The 13,330-nt window shown below is 41.0% G+C and overlaps 1 protein-coding gene across 1 annotated transcript in view; it reads left to right on the forward strand.

Annotated features, from left to right (window-relative positions):
• The window catches only part of rras2 (RAS related 2), a 34,197-nt gene that overhangs the window by 6,892 nt on the left and 13,975 nt on the right, over window positions 1-13,330 (forward strand). The gene's annotated exons all lie outside the window — the stretch shown is intronic.

A 13,330-nucleotide genomic window follows, 5' to 3' on the forward strand; every position in this document is an offset into this window, starting at 1 on the left:
AGCCCAAAATTCATACAAATCTAAATCCAATGTGTAGATTTCCATGATACACACTGAGCACATTCTTGCTTCCCAGGGGATGGCTCTCTGTAAGCTTATTCTCTTGTGCCACCATTAGACAAAAATTACTTCTTTTGCAAGATATCCTATAATATAATGGGAAGCTTTGTGTGAAATGTATGTGTGAGAACATTCATGCTTCCAAGGAGATAAACCCCTTTGACTGTAATGACCCCATTGCCTTTCCTCTAGTAACACCTAGTAACACCCCCAGGACAAGTTTCACCCACAATTTAGAAGCATCTTAGAATATTTAGATTCTAATTAGATATAAGTAAATCTAATTGGTATATTGTTTGTCATTGTCATTCAACATTTTCCTGTTGTGGCATGTGATAAACATTGCAGCACCAAAGGCCACTAGTGGGGCTTTATGTTTTTAGGCTTGCATATAGGGCTGGGTACCGAATGTCGATACTTTTATGGCACCGGAAAAAATTATTTATCTTTCGGTCCCAAATTTCGGTTCCAAAAGCGTCTGAGTGCGTAAGCGCAAGCTTATCTGTCCTCTCTGCATATTGACACAGAGCGGAGCTCCGACCGACACACACACGGAGAGGTGCTGACGGAGTAAACTGTCTGCAGTTTTGTTGAAGTCACAGAGAGTCATGGCGATGCCGATAAAGTGGTTTCAAGTGTGGTTACAGTTTTTCAAAACTTCATGCAGACAGCGTTTGCTGTTGACGTTACACTTTCTCTTAGACAAGCAGGCACAACAGTGGTTTCTCTGCCCTGATGACTGTCTGACAGGCTGAGCTTGCAAGGCAAGGCACTTTTAATAATGTTACTCTGAGTGAGCAGTTTTACTAGAATATTTTTATTTTGAACTGTTTTGATTCACAATTAAGGTGGAAAATAAAAGCTTTGTGTTTAATGTATTTTTGTTGATGTTGAAATGGATTTTAAAACATATGGTATCGAAAAAAGTATCGTTAAGGAACTGGCATTGAAACTGAGGTATCGAAATTGACACCGGATCGAAAGATTTTGAACGATGCCCAGCCCTACTTGCATAAATACATGAATAAATACAATCCTGTTGCTGAAGTAATTTACTTGAATCTGGCTAAATGCCATGCAGCACACCATAGGAATGTCCATGCAAAAGGGAGTTTGGGATCTGTAAAGACACTCCCAACCATCTGGGAAAGCTCAAGAGACTAGCAGGTCATCCCTTACGCTCCGAGCTAATGAGAAACTAATGACTATTCAGGGAGGGAGACTGCTCTTAATCAGCAATAGCTTAACGTACAATAGACATAAATACAACATGAGGCACAACTGGATTATTGTATATTTTTGTGGCTGATTCTATTCTGATATAATGTTGTACCACTGTTTATAGTCAGTCTAATAGTAGAGACAATCCATTGTCAATAAGAAGAACTATTAGTACTAGATTTTCTGATACACAAATACTTCATTACCATTTCACCTTCCCTTTATGTCCCTTTCTTGTGTGACATTCAATGGCCTTTACCTGTTTACACATTGATTTAAAGTGACTTACGCACACACACACACACACACACACACACACACACACACACACACACACACACACACACACCCCAATACTTATACCTGAAAAAAAACATAGATATCGCTCACCTTCTTTTGTCAGTGTGCTTCCTCATTCTGAATATGTCTCTTGTCAGATCTTTTTGTAGTTCTCTGTTTTGCTTTGCCAAAATAAGCCTCATCACTCATATCAAGAATTATGTTACACTAGTGCAGTGCCTGCTGGTATTGCTGCTTACAGCTTTCCCTAGAACCATTTTACCCCAAAATAACTTACAGAAAGACCCCATAGCAACTCAACTGTATACTACTGACTTACTGTGTACTTCTATTTCAGAGGAAAACATTGTACTACTACATTTTCCAAATTCAGAATTTACTTATAAAATATCGCAATTAAAATATTATTCATTATTATTCATTAAACTATCCAGCATTAAATTAAGTTAAAAGCTCCAAATTGAACAGATGTTAGGTAACTTTAAGTTGATTGTGCTAACACGTCTATTTCACTTTAAGTAAACATTTAAATGCAGGACATGTACTGTGCAGTATTATTAGTCTTACTTTAGAAAAAAAGTCTACTTCTAGGCCTACTTTTTCTACCACTGCCAACACCAATATTCCCACTTCGAGAAAGGGTGAAAAGAAAAAGTCAGAAACGCACTTGGCACTTAGTATTCATTGCTAAAGAGACGTATTAGTCACTTGCTTTGACATAACCACAGCAATTATAACGGTGTTTTGGCAGTGGTAACGTTATCAGTCGGTGATCCCTCAGTCGACTGAGATTCTTCAAGTTGAGCAGTGTTTTTTTTTATTGTTGTTCTCATTAAGTGTACAGCTACCTCTGGGGACCTAAATTTGTCCGGAGTGAGCACTCCAGAGTGAGCATTGTACTTGATGCTCGCTGCGCTCTCTCTCCTGGTGGGAAGAGACAGCTGTCTACCGGGGTAGACTGTCCTCTGCAGCCAGGACCGGTGCATGCACTCTAGGCGAAAGTGCTGCCCCTCTATTTGCAACATAGGTTACAAGACCCCAACAATCAACAAGCAGCCAATATAAGCAAAAAACAGCAACAAAACAAACGGCAATATATACACATCGCACGAATGGACAAGTGCAACGCACAAAGTGTCAACAATTATTTAAGTAGGCTGTCGCGTGACGCATACGCGTATCTGAATGACAACAACGTCACCAACAGGTCTGCAGCATAATAAATCCAATAGGTTCCAAACCCCTTTACGGCAGTGCCATGGCAGCACAGCTATTTTCTAAATAATCAAATTTCAACTCATCTAAATAGCAACAGCAATAGCTGTAATAATATTGCAAATCTTTAACCTATATAAACAAAACCTTGTGTGTAAAACACACATACATGTGTGCAGTAAGGGCGCATGTCATCAGCAGGTTCACAACTTAAAACCACTAGAGAAAAAAAAGCTTATCTTACTTTTTTTCTGTGTGGGGAAATCAATTCCTATGACCTGATATGGTCCTCACTCTGTCAAAATGTCTTTTAGTTCTTGCGTTATTGTTGTTGGCTATTTGCTGGGATCTTTCATATCCTCCTCACCTTGTCTCACCTCGTCCGTGTACAGGTAGCGACAGTTGACATTTTTTATAAGGCCACATTTTGCCGCCTTGCCAAAGTGCCACTCTAGGCCGTTTCCTAGTCTGCCTATACGCACACGCCGGCGCTGTCTGCAGCGATGTTGGCAGCCCGATCCGTCATGAAGCATGGGCCCCATCTCGGTAACCATGCTTTGTGGGTGTGACTTTCCATGTCATCACCATTCATATCTATAGACTGTGCGAAACACTGTCATGCTCGCCTTTATTCACACAAAAGTATCTTGAACGGATTACTGTACACAATCATTTTTTTTGTACAGTAAAACAAGAACTTTATCCATGACTTGGGGCTGTACCATGTTAGCTATCTGGCAGGACAGAACATATGACGCCCTCCTTAAGTCAAGAGAAATGCCACTGATTATTAGAATTTATCCATCCAGCTCATCTACTCACACGCTGACTCAGATGCAAGCTCGAATGCAACAGTAAAAGTAGCTCTATGTGAGGACCGTTACAGAGAAGCTTAAGTGAGCTATTATCCTTTGTAAAGCTTCTATCAAAATAATATGTCTTTTAGGGTGATAAGATAGAAATTAGATTGTAATCTGTATGGTGTCTGTGAGCAGATGCTCTCTAAAGTAGTTCAAGTTAACCTTTTCTTTTTTTATTTCTTTTTTGGCCTTTATTAAATAGGATAGCTATTGACAGGAAAGGGGGGAGAAAGAGGGAAGATGACATGCAGCAACGTGCCGCAGGTCTGACTCGAACCTGGGCCACTGCGCTGAGGACTGAGCCTTCACATGAACCTTAAGCATCTTGTGTTTTTAGGTCTGTGTTTAGTTTGTTTTGCACGATTGGGGAAATTTCTGTAAAATGTCTTCACATTTTTTTCCTGTGAGACAATTCTCTGTTTTGAATGGGTGTTTGGGTACACCATATAGTGTGAAATAGTCAGCAAATACCAGTTAATCTGAATTTCAAGGAAGGTAGGACTCAAACCTCACTTATCTGTTCTTAGACTAATAACAAGAAAAAGGGGATGACCGATGACTAAATATGCAGATTCTAAAGAAAACTAAAGTCTGATTAAACATCTGCATTGGAAAATTGGAAGATGTCAGACCTATAGGTACCATACGTACAGACTATTACTCATGGGTTGATTGAATTAGTAAAGTATAGAAAAGTACTTCCTGTGCCCAAAAAGTTGTTTGATAGGAGAAGCTTTCTACTTTGTCCCCTCAGTCTGTCTGAGTTTACCTCAAAGCTATGTTTCCTCTGTATACATTTATGTTGTTTACATAGAAAACACTGGGGGACCAGACCACACAGACCCTTCAGGTAGCCCCATGGATGCACACTATAGACGGAGTGAATCACCACCAGCAGACACAGTCAGTCAGACGTTCTGTGCGTGTGTTTATGAGGACCATAAACGCTTGTTGAGCATTTCTACTTAATCATTTATATACAGTACCAACTGTTGTTGATGTGCCCAGGAGCAAGGCAATGCATCCCCGTGTTGTCCCACTGTCTTTATCATTTATTTGAACAAATAAACATATCTTTCTTAAATCTACAAAAAGTCAATAGGCTACTTTCATACTGTCGTGACTCATGAATCTTATCCTTTTGTTAAAAACTGAATGATTCAGTGGCTGTTTTCTAGAAACAACCTTCTCTCTTATGAACCAGATCTTGACAGATTTGCACATGCTGCTTTTCAATATTATATATAATATCACATAAATGTAAAAAGCCATCATGCTAAATATGGCTTGCAACTAAATTGTGTTTGAGGTTAAATTGCATGCATTTTAATATACAACACAACATTTTAATGATAGCACTGTGAGTCATACAGCAATTGTTTATGCATACTTTTAACTTGCAACATTTCCCTCCGATAGGTAAAACAAAAATCCTATTTTCACCTGCAATATCCCCCGTTGTTTTCCGGTCACTGCCCCTCAGATAGTCAGACAGACAGGGAGGGCAGCGGGTTTCTATGTGTTGTTTTTTGGCTATTGTTCTGTATTCGCACATCTGTCTGTTTCAGAATAACTGGCCACAGTATCAGGTCTCACATCTCAGAGTCGTATAACAACAACTCCGGCTATGGGACAGACATGACATAACAGACATGCTGCTTATTTTAGCAACCCACTTCCACCACCTTCTAACATTTACCATTCCACATGTATGTACACATTTGTATGTCAGCATACTACTGATGCTAGTGTTGCTTTTATATATATAGTTTCTTATTTAGTGTGTCCCTTTTTGAACATTGTCTATGCTGTTATGTAAAGTAGTCCGCCTTCTGTAGTGTACCACATGTAGAGGAGACATTTTTCATGCAGCTTTAGTTGATAGAACACTATGAATGGTTCTTTTTATACATCTGTGCATGTCGCTGATGCCAGGCCCTGAGCTGCCTGCCAGGCAGCTGGTGGACATTTGGCATGTCTCATGCAGACACCGTCCAGAGGCCTGTGGGGCACCTGCTGTCCATCAGGGGGAGGTGAGGCATGGAATGAGACAACCCCTCAACAGGTGACAGTACAGCACGACACGCTGTCCAAATTTGCTGATGGCAATGGCCAAGTGTGACTTGTGTGTCCACTCAGTCTCTCTCCCACTGATAAGAGATCATAATCAGAAAGGCTGTTCAGTAGGCACCAGGTACATGTTTAGATACATTTAGGAATATCTGAGTTTGGTTGAGTCAATGGCACAGCTGTTGTGTGACTGTTATACAGATCTAACACATGCAGCAAATGTGACTGTGTTTCAGCACCAGTTGGTGTCGGCAAGCCCGATGCAGTCTTTTAAATTGGCACACGCCAATGCAAACCAGGTCAACAGCTGCCATAAAAAGTGTTTGGTATGTTGAACCATAACATTGCCCACTCACAGCCAGGCCTCTCTAGATGCTAGTTAAAACATGTAGAGTTCAGTCCCCTGCACACACAATAGACATTCACCTTAAAAAGCTGGCCATTTTAAAAGTTATGCTTTACTAGTCGGGTGTTAGGCCACCACAGTGCCTCCAGAGCAGCTTCATGTCCAGCGTAGCATCCATTCACATCATTCGTATACTCATCAAACTGTTTATTGACCCATCCTGCCCTGCATCTGCATCCGTTTCTTTTCAATTTTTCACCCATCTGTATTTGCATTCTTACAAGAATTTGTAATTGTGACATACACAATTGTTGATTTTGATCATTTTCTATACCCAATAACATAATTATGTTTTTATGGTGGCGACTGGGTAGGCAGGGAGAAACCATCAGAGAGAGATTTGTCCATTTAGTGTTATTTAGGAGGAGTTGCCTGCTCCAGTAATAACATTTCTGCTGCCTGTGTTGTAAGACTGCTGGCCTGAAAGCACACAGCAGTAATGCTGCTGTGTATCTGACATGATGCCAGTGAATGGCCCCATTTCCTTTGACATATCACCCCATGCTAAGAGTTATAGTCTGCAGCAGAGTACACTGGTGCAGAAATACACACTCAGCAGTTGTACCAGAGGGGAGATGGTGGAGAAGATGAATTAATTGTATGCAGGTGCTGTACAGTTCAATCTTTTCGGAGGTAATTTGGGAGAGAAATTATAATTTTAAAGTAGGTAGCAGAAGAAAAGTATTTGCTGTGGTGTAATATGTCAATTATGGGTATTTGGTTAATTATGGATTATTAAACGTCTATAATCTTAATGGGTAAACCAACTCTTTGGATCCTCTGAGTGTTCTTTATTTTCAGCGCCGATCAGCATCCCATTATTCGGTCGGTCATACGGTTTCCTTAAAACCACAGACTACAGACTGTGAGCCACACTCCGGTGAGTGACTTTGTATGGGGCTTTTGAAAGTCACACAGTAGTTTCTCTGTCCACGCTGCCACTGCAGTAGCTGGTGTCCTCTCACTGAGCCGTCACAGTGAAGCTTTGTTGATGTGATTATCTGCAGTACTTCTGCACCAAGACAAGCAGATGAAGAAAAATAAAGCCGAGAATGAACCAATAAACAAATGGAAACAATATACTGTCTGAGACGATGGGTCACAACAAAGCTCGAGATTCTCTGTATATAATGATGTACTTTATGTTTTAAAAGTCAGCAAGACAATGAGCTTTCTGGGTCGACTGTATCTGGTTTGTATTATAATACTCACTCCCCAACTACAGGAACTGCACTACTACATTACTCACTGTTCTGTCAGCGCCTTTGCTTCATTTATACTTAACATCTATTCCACCTAATTTATGGCGTTTTTGATACAGCATCACATGGCGAAAGGTTTTCCCACTTCCACAAAAGCAGGCATTGATGAGGATTCACCAGAGCAAATGCAGTCAGGGGGGAATCACCATGTCTTTTTAGAGAGTAACTCTTATCAAAATATATCTTTTATTTTCTGTCTCTCCCAGCAAAACAAGGAAGGGCCGTAGAGAAAACGGCATTGATAACCCATCAATGGCTGGGCTTAGGGTAGGCTTAATGCAGGGAAGGGGAACATTAGTGATGATGTCACATGGTCAGCTAGAACAATAACAAGGGCAGCTAACACAGTTCCCCGTCTTTGTTTTGTTCTGCTTAATCAGTTTGTGGGCTTCTAAAGTATTTACACAGGTCTCCACTTATAATCCAACAAAGCATACTTATGAAACGGAGATAAAGAAATAGTTTGTAGTGTGACTATAGAGCAAACAGGCGGCCTTGAGTCCAGTGATCGGGTGGAAAAAGGCCTTTTAAATGGCACCTCTTTGATTCTGCGCCTTTGAGCAGGTTCAAAAGTGTTCAGAGTCCAGCACACATTGATATTTAGCAGGGTGATTGAAGTCTTAATGCCAGGGAGGTTAGAGGAGAGCAGGGGGTTGACTGGTGGGACATTTATCCCCAGCTTTATTCTCTGCACGAGTGCTATCCCAACTCTACAGCCATTCACATACTGTATGTGGGTATGTAGGTTTTTATTGTGAAACACCAGTATGTATAGTTGTTGTGATAAAGCCAAGTACCATTTTAGTTGTTTGATTAATGGCAACTTAAATGAAAATGAAAATGCTGTTTTATAAATATTTATAAATATAAATAGTTTGGACAATATCTGTTACAATGACATTTCACTCTGCAGCCTAAAAAGGGACAGTTCACCCCAAAATACATATTTTGTGTGACAGTGTGAGATGGAAATATTAATGGCGTACTCCTCAGTTGAGCTGTAGCGTTAGCTAGCTCAGGTGAGCTAGCAGTGTCGGTTAGCTGCAGCTGCAACTACAGCTCAGCCGAGGAGGACGAGCCGGTCGTCCATGATGCTTCCTTCTGCGCTGTGATTCGGTTGGTGGGTGCAGTTTGGTAGAAAGAAAATAGTTCCTACATGAAACTGCTCCTCACAACCATGTCTGTAGATTATCTTGATTCATGATTTTCTGGAAAGAGAGAGTACTCTTTTTGCGCTTTGAGCACCACAATCCAAGTGCCATCTAGTCCTATTATATTTGAGAGGGGACAGACATCTCTATGGCCAATATCTCTAACATGGGGCAACTCCCTACAAAGCAATCGAGATTGTGAAAAATATGTATTTTTGATTTTGGGGGTGAATGTCCCAAAATCCCACAGGGATCGGGGAATATGACAACGGGTGCACAAGTGAGACAATCGGACAGGTTGTAAACAAACCAGTTTAACCCAAATGTGAACCCCTTAATGTCTGGATGTGAACATAAATGGTAAACACAGCAGAAATAACCCTAACCCTATCTGTAATGATTATGATTAATCATTTCATTTTTTCAAGGAAAAATGTCAACAAAAAATGTGAGGATTTGCTGGTTGTCTTTGTTTTGTGTGATAGTAAACTGAATATCTGGTTGGATAAATCAAGGAATTTGAATACACCACCTTGGGCTCTGGGAAATTATAATGGGCGTTTGTCATTAGTTCTTGACATTTTATGATATTTTAGGGACAATTAGTAGATTCGTTGGGAAATTACTTGTCAGATTAATCGATAATGAATATAATCATTTGGTTGCAGCCCTAACATTTTACAGTGGACAGTTTAGGCAATAAATCATCTCATCACTGGACTCCTTCGTCGTTCAGTTGATGTAGCTGTGCGCCCATATCTCAGCAATGAAGTGACTGAACAGTGGTATGCATGACCAGGACCACAAAAACATTAATATCCACAAAGGAAAAAGCTGAGACCTGAGGAAGTCATTTGTGGTTGAAAAGTTGTCAAGCCAATGTAGAAGTAAAGAATTGGGTTTGCAGTTTATTGTTACCCAGCAGCACCTGAAAAGAAGTATGGATGTGCGTGTGCCTCCTGATTGCCCAAAAGTCCAGAGATAACAGAATTGGCCTTCACTGATTAGCCTATGGACTCTATATGAAATACTTTGAAAGGATTGTTCCATTTTGTTTTTTTTACAACTTGCTGCTTAAATAAAAATCAAATTATCCTTTAACTTTAGATTGGTGGGATCTGCATTTCTAGTGAGGTCATAGTACTGGATGGATGGGAGAGTTATGCCAAGGGTTTGTCTGGTGAGGCAGAGTTTCACTTGTCAGCCGGCATTTAAGGACAAGGCAATGATTTAAGGGACAAGCTATTGATCTGGTGCACATTAGGAGGAATAGAGTTTGTAGGAGTGCTGTGCATGGGTTCATTTAATTGGGCATCAAGCCAAGTTCAGTGCTACACCCAGACTGCATTCTCTGTAAACATTCAGTGAAAGTGTTATCACTGTGGATGTTGAACATGCAATTTCACCACTCAGCTTTACAGCAGAGTTTTGAAAATGACTAGTGTCAATTGAAAGTTATTTTCATTCTCTGCAACAGTGTGTACTGTCTTAAAGTTTTCACAGCTTTAACAGAATGCTCCCTGGTGGCCCTTTAAGGCAGTGGACACATTGTGTGCTCTCTTTCTCTCCATGTGTATTAGGTATTGAATCAGTGACCTTTCTGCTTTGTATGAGCTCATGGGAAAAGTGGGTGTTTCCACAGGAAGTTAATGCCTTTTCCTCCCCCTCTTTTTCTCTCGCTCTCCCACTCCATGTTGCCTACAGTCTCCCTCCCCCTCAAACCTTTGATTCGGTCTTATTTTTTCCACTATTTCTCACTTCAAGCACTCTTAAGCACTCAACAAAACAATGCTCCACACTCAAATTCCTGTGCCACTTGTGTGAAACCCTGTGAAGCATGGGAAGAAAGGCGGAAATGGAAGAGGTCGGACAGTGTAAAAGTGGAAGAAGGAATTGGTCCTCACTTCCATCTGTTTAACATTAAACCCTCATAGTGGCTACCGACAGCTGCTCCGAGTCCAACCCGAGAGGTTCGGCAAGGCAAGGTTAAACCTGCGCTTGTTCGAGGACAGGAAGTGATAGACCGAAGCCCCCAGTCAAATTTCTCTTTTCTTAGATCAATGCCCTACGCTGCCCTGCTTTGGTTTGTGGTGCTTAGGTAGTCGAGAAAAGTTTGACCTAGACACACATAATAGTAGATTTGAGTGGACTGTGATTTAACCTTCAGAGTGAAATCATTGAAAAGAAAGACAGGCATGAATATTTATACCATTGTACATATGATGTATTTACAGTAAGCATGCACAATATATGAGTTGTCATGATGTGTTATCAGAAATGGATCATCACAGGCTGTCACATTCTGCTGCTGTCTAGCTGAGGTTGCGACCTGGCAGGCTCCAGACTGTCTGGCATAACGTTTGTGTCCTTAATTGAAATTGCTGCACTTGGCTGTTGCCCACTGAACATGTTTCATCTGTCAGCTGGAGGAACCCCCCCCCTTTACTAATTTTTCACATGTGCTGCCTGAGCAAGTCCCCCTCTACCCTACCCTCGCCTCGTGTGGTGGCCACTCCTATTTAGCTTCTTGCGGTTGATGTCTTAGTCTGTGTAGCAGTTTGTATTTCTTTGTCAGCAAACTAAAACACTTGCTGTAAGAGAACCACCGCTTCTCCTGACACTTGTGGAGTTGTTTTCCGGATAATAAATGATCATCTCAGACAAACACCATCAATAGCCAGTGAGCCTAGTCCTACAACTGTGATGACATAATTTAAAAAGAAGTTTCTCCGATTCAGATTCTGATACATGTGTATACCCGAATGTGAATTGGTGAAATTTCTTTTCTTTTCAGAGTCATTGTACTCTCTCTTCAATCTTTCCCGAACAAAGCTTACTGATTAAACTTACTGTGCAAACAATAGCATGAGTCTTGAGAGTGTTTGTTGCTCACCTTCAGTTCATTTTGCTAAATGCACGACACCATGCTCAGCTCATTTTCACACCTGCTCCTCCATCCAGAGCTATTCTTGCATCTTTGTTACATTTAGTTACTCCACAATGTGCACAAAACAAGTGAGTTTGAGTGATGGTTAAGGGGGGGGGGTTATCGGGAACTCGAACTGAGTGATGTTTGATGCAAGCACTTTGTCAAAATAAGATAAGATCGTAAGATCAGTGTTACATCCACAGTTCTAAATGACAAAACCTCTTTAAAAAGGTGTTGGAGTGAGGATGAGGAGGTGTGGGCATATTATAAATCTACATTTTTCTTTAATTAAATAATAGCTGATAATAAAAGGCTGATGATTTTCCAGTCAAGATCTGTGAGTTCTCATTGGGCATCGGGCCATAAGTGGAAGGTAATTATTTCCTTGTTTTAGCTCAGCATTCCCTCTCATTATGACAATCTAGTAGGCAAGCACACCATTTCCTTTCATCTGTGTAGGTGCAGTGTGTTTTTGTTAATTAATCGCCCAAGGTTTTATTTTTTTTGTGGAAATCTAATTTTGTTTTCTACATTGGTGCTGAATCTGTGGTTTTGTGCTCTGTGTCGTTAATGCTATATTGGTTAACAGTCAAAGCAGCGGCTCTAACCAAACAAGTAGGATAACAGACAGAGATGGAAAAGGATCTATATTTAGTGTTCGTAAAGCTGTTTGTGTGGAGAGGAAGTGGGTGCATAGTGCAAGCATGATGTTGATTATACGCCTACACGTATCACCCGTTCTTGCTTTCCTTTAGGCTGACAACCGACAGTCAGACAGGATTTATTGCTTTATGTCTCGACGGAAGAGCAGCGGGCTAAAAAGAAAACCTAAGCAGGTGCTTGAAATAATACAACATTTAATACTTATTATTGAATTGTGAGGCAGATTAGAAGACACACACACACACACACACACACACACACACACACACACACACACACACACACACACACACACACACACACACACACACACACACACACACACACACCGATTTGATGCTGTCTTTGTGGTTCATTCAACAAAGATTTGTCCAATAAGGGTCATCTTTAAAGGTCCTATGACATGGTGCTCTTTGGATGCTTTCATATAGACCTTAGTGGTCCCCTAATACTGTATCTGAAGTCTCTTTCCCGAAATTCAGCCTTGGTGCAGAATTACAGCCACTAGAGCCAGTCCCACAATGAGCTTTCTTTAGTATGTGTCATTTCTGTGTCTGTAGCTATTGAGGAGGAGAGAGGGGGGGGGGGCAAGGTGGAGGGTGGGGGTGTGGCCTTGACCAACTGCCACTTTGAAAGCCATGATGTCTCTCTCTCATGGGTGGGCCAAAATCTCTGGGCGGACAAAGCAGAGAAAGGGGAGGTAACCTTGCGCCTTATGACATCATAAGATCGGCCCATCTGAGCTTTCATTTTCTCAAAGCCAGAGCAGGATACCCAGGGCTCGGTTTATACCTATCGCCATTTCTAGCCACTGGGGGACCGTAGGCAGGCTGGGGGAACGCATATTAATGTTAAATAAAACCTAAAAGTGAAATTTTCATGCCATGGGACCTTTTAAATGCATCGCTGATGGTTACGTTTTTCATACCAGGCATGGCTAAATTGCTGAAACATTTCTGGTTCCAGCTTCTCAAAGGTGATGATTTGCTGCTTTCCTCTACATACATATACTAGAGAGTATTCTAAGATATGTTCCTGGATGCAGGCTAAACCGATATAAACACTCATTTGTGCCTATGTCAATTAAGCTTCTTAACACTAACATGTAGGCTGGCTTGGTTGTGTCCTATGTCGTCGTGCGACGTAGTGTACTGCATGGGCTATGTGGAAATGTGTCATTTGTGCAATATGTA

Source organism: Perca fluviatilis, chromosome 3, assembly GCF_010015445.1.
Source record: "Perca fluviatilis chromosome 3, GENO_Pfluv_1.0, whole genome shotgun sequence".
In the NCBI taxonomy this organism is placed as follows: Eukaryota; Metazoa; Chordata; class Actinopteri; order Perciformes; family Percidae; genus Perca; species Perca fluviatilis.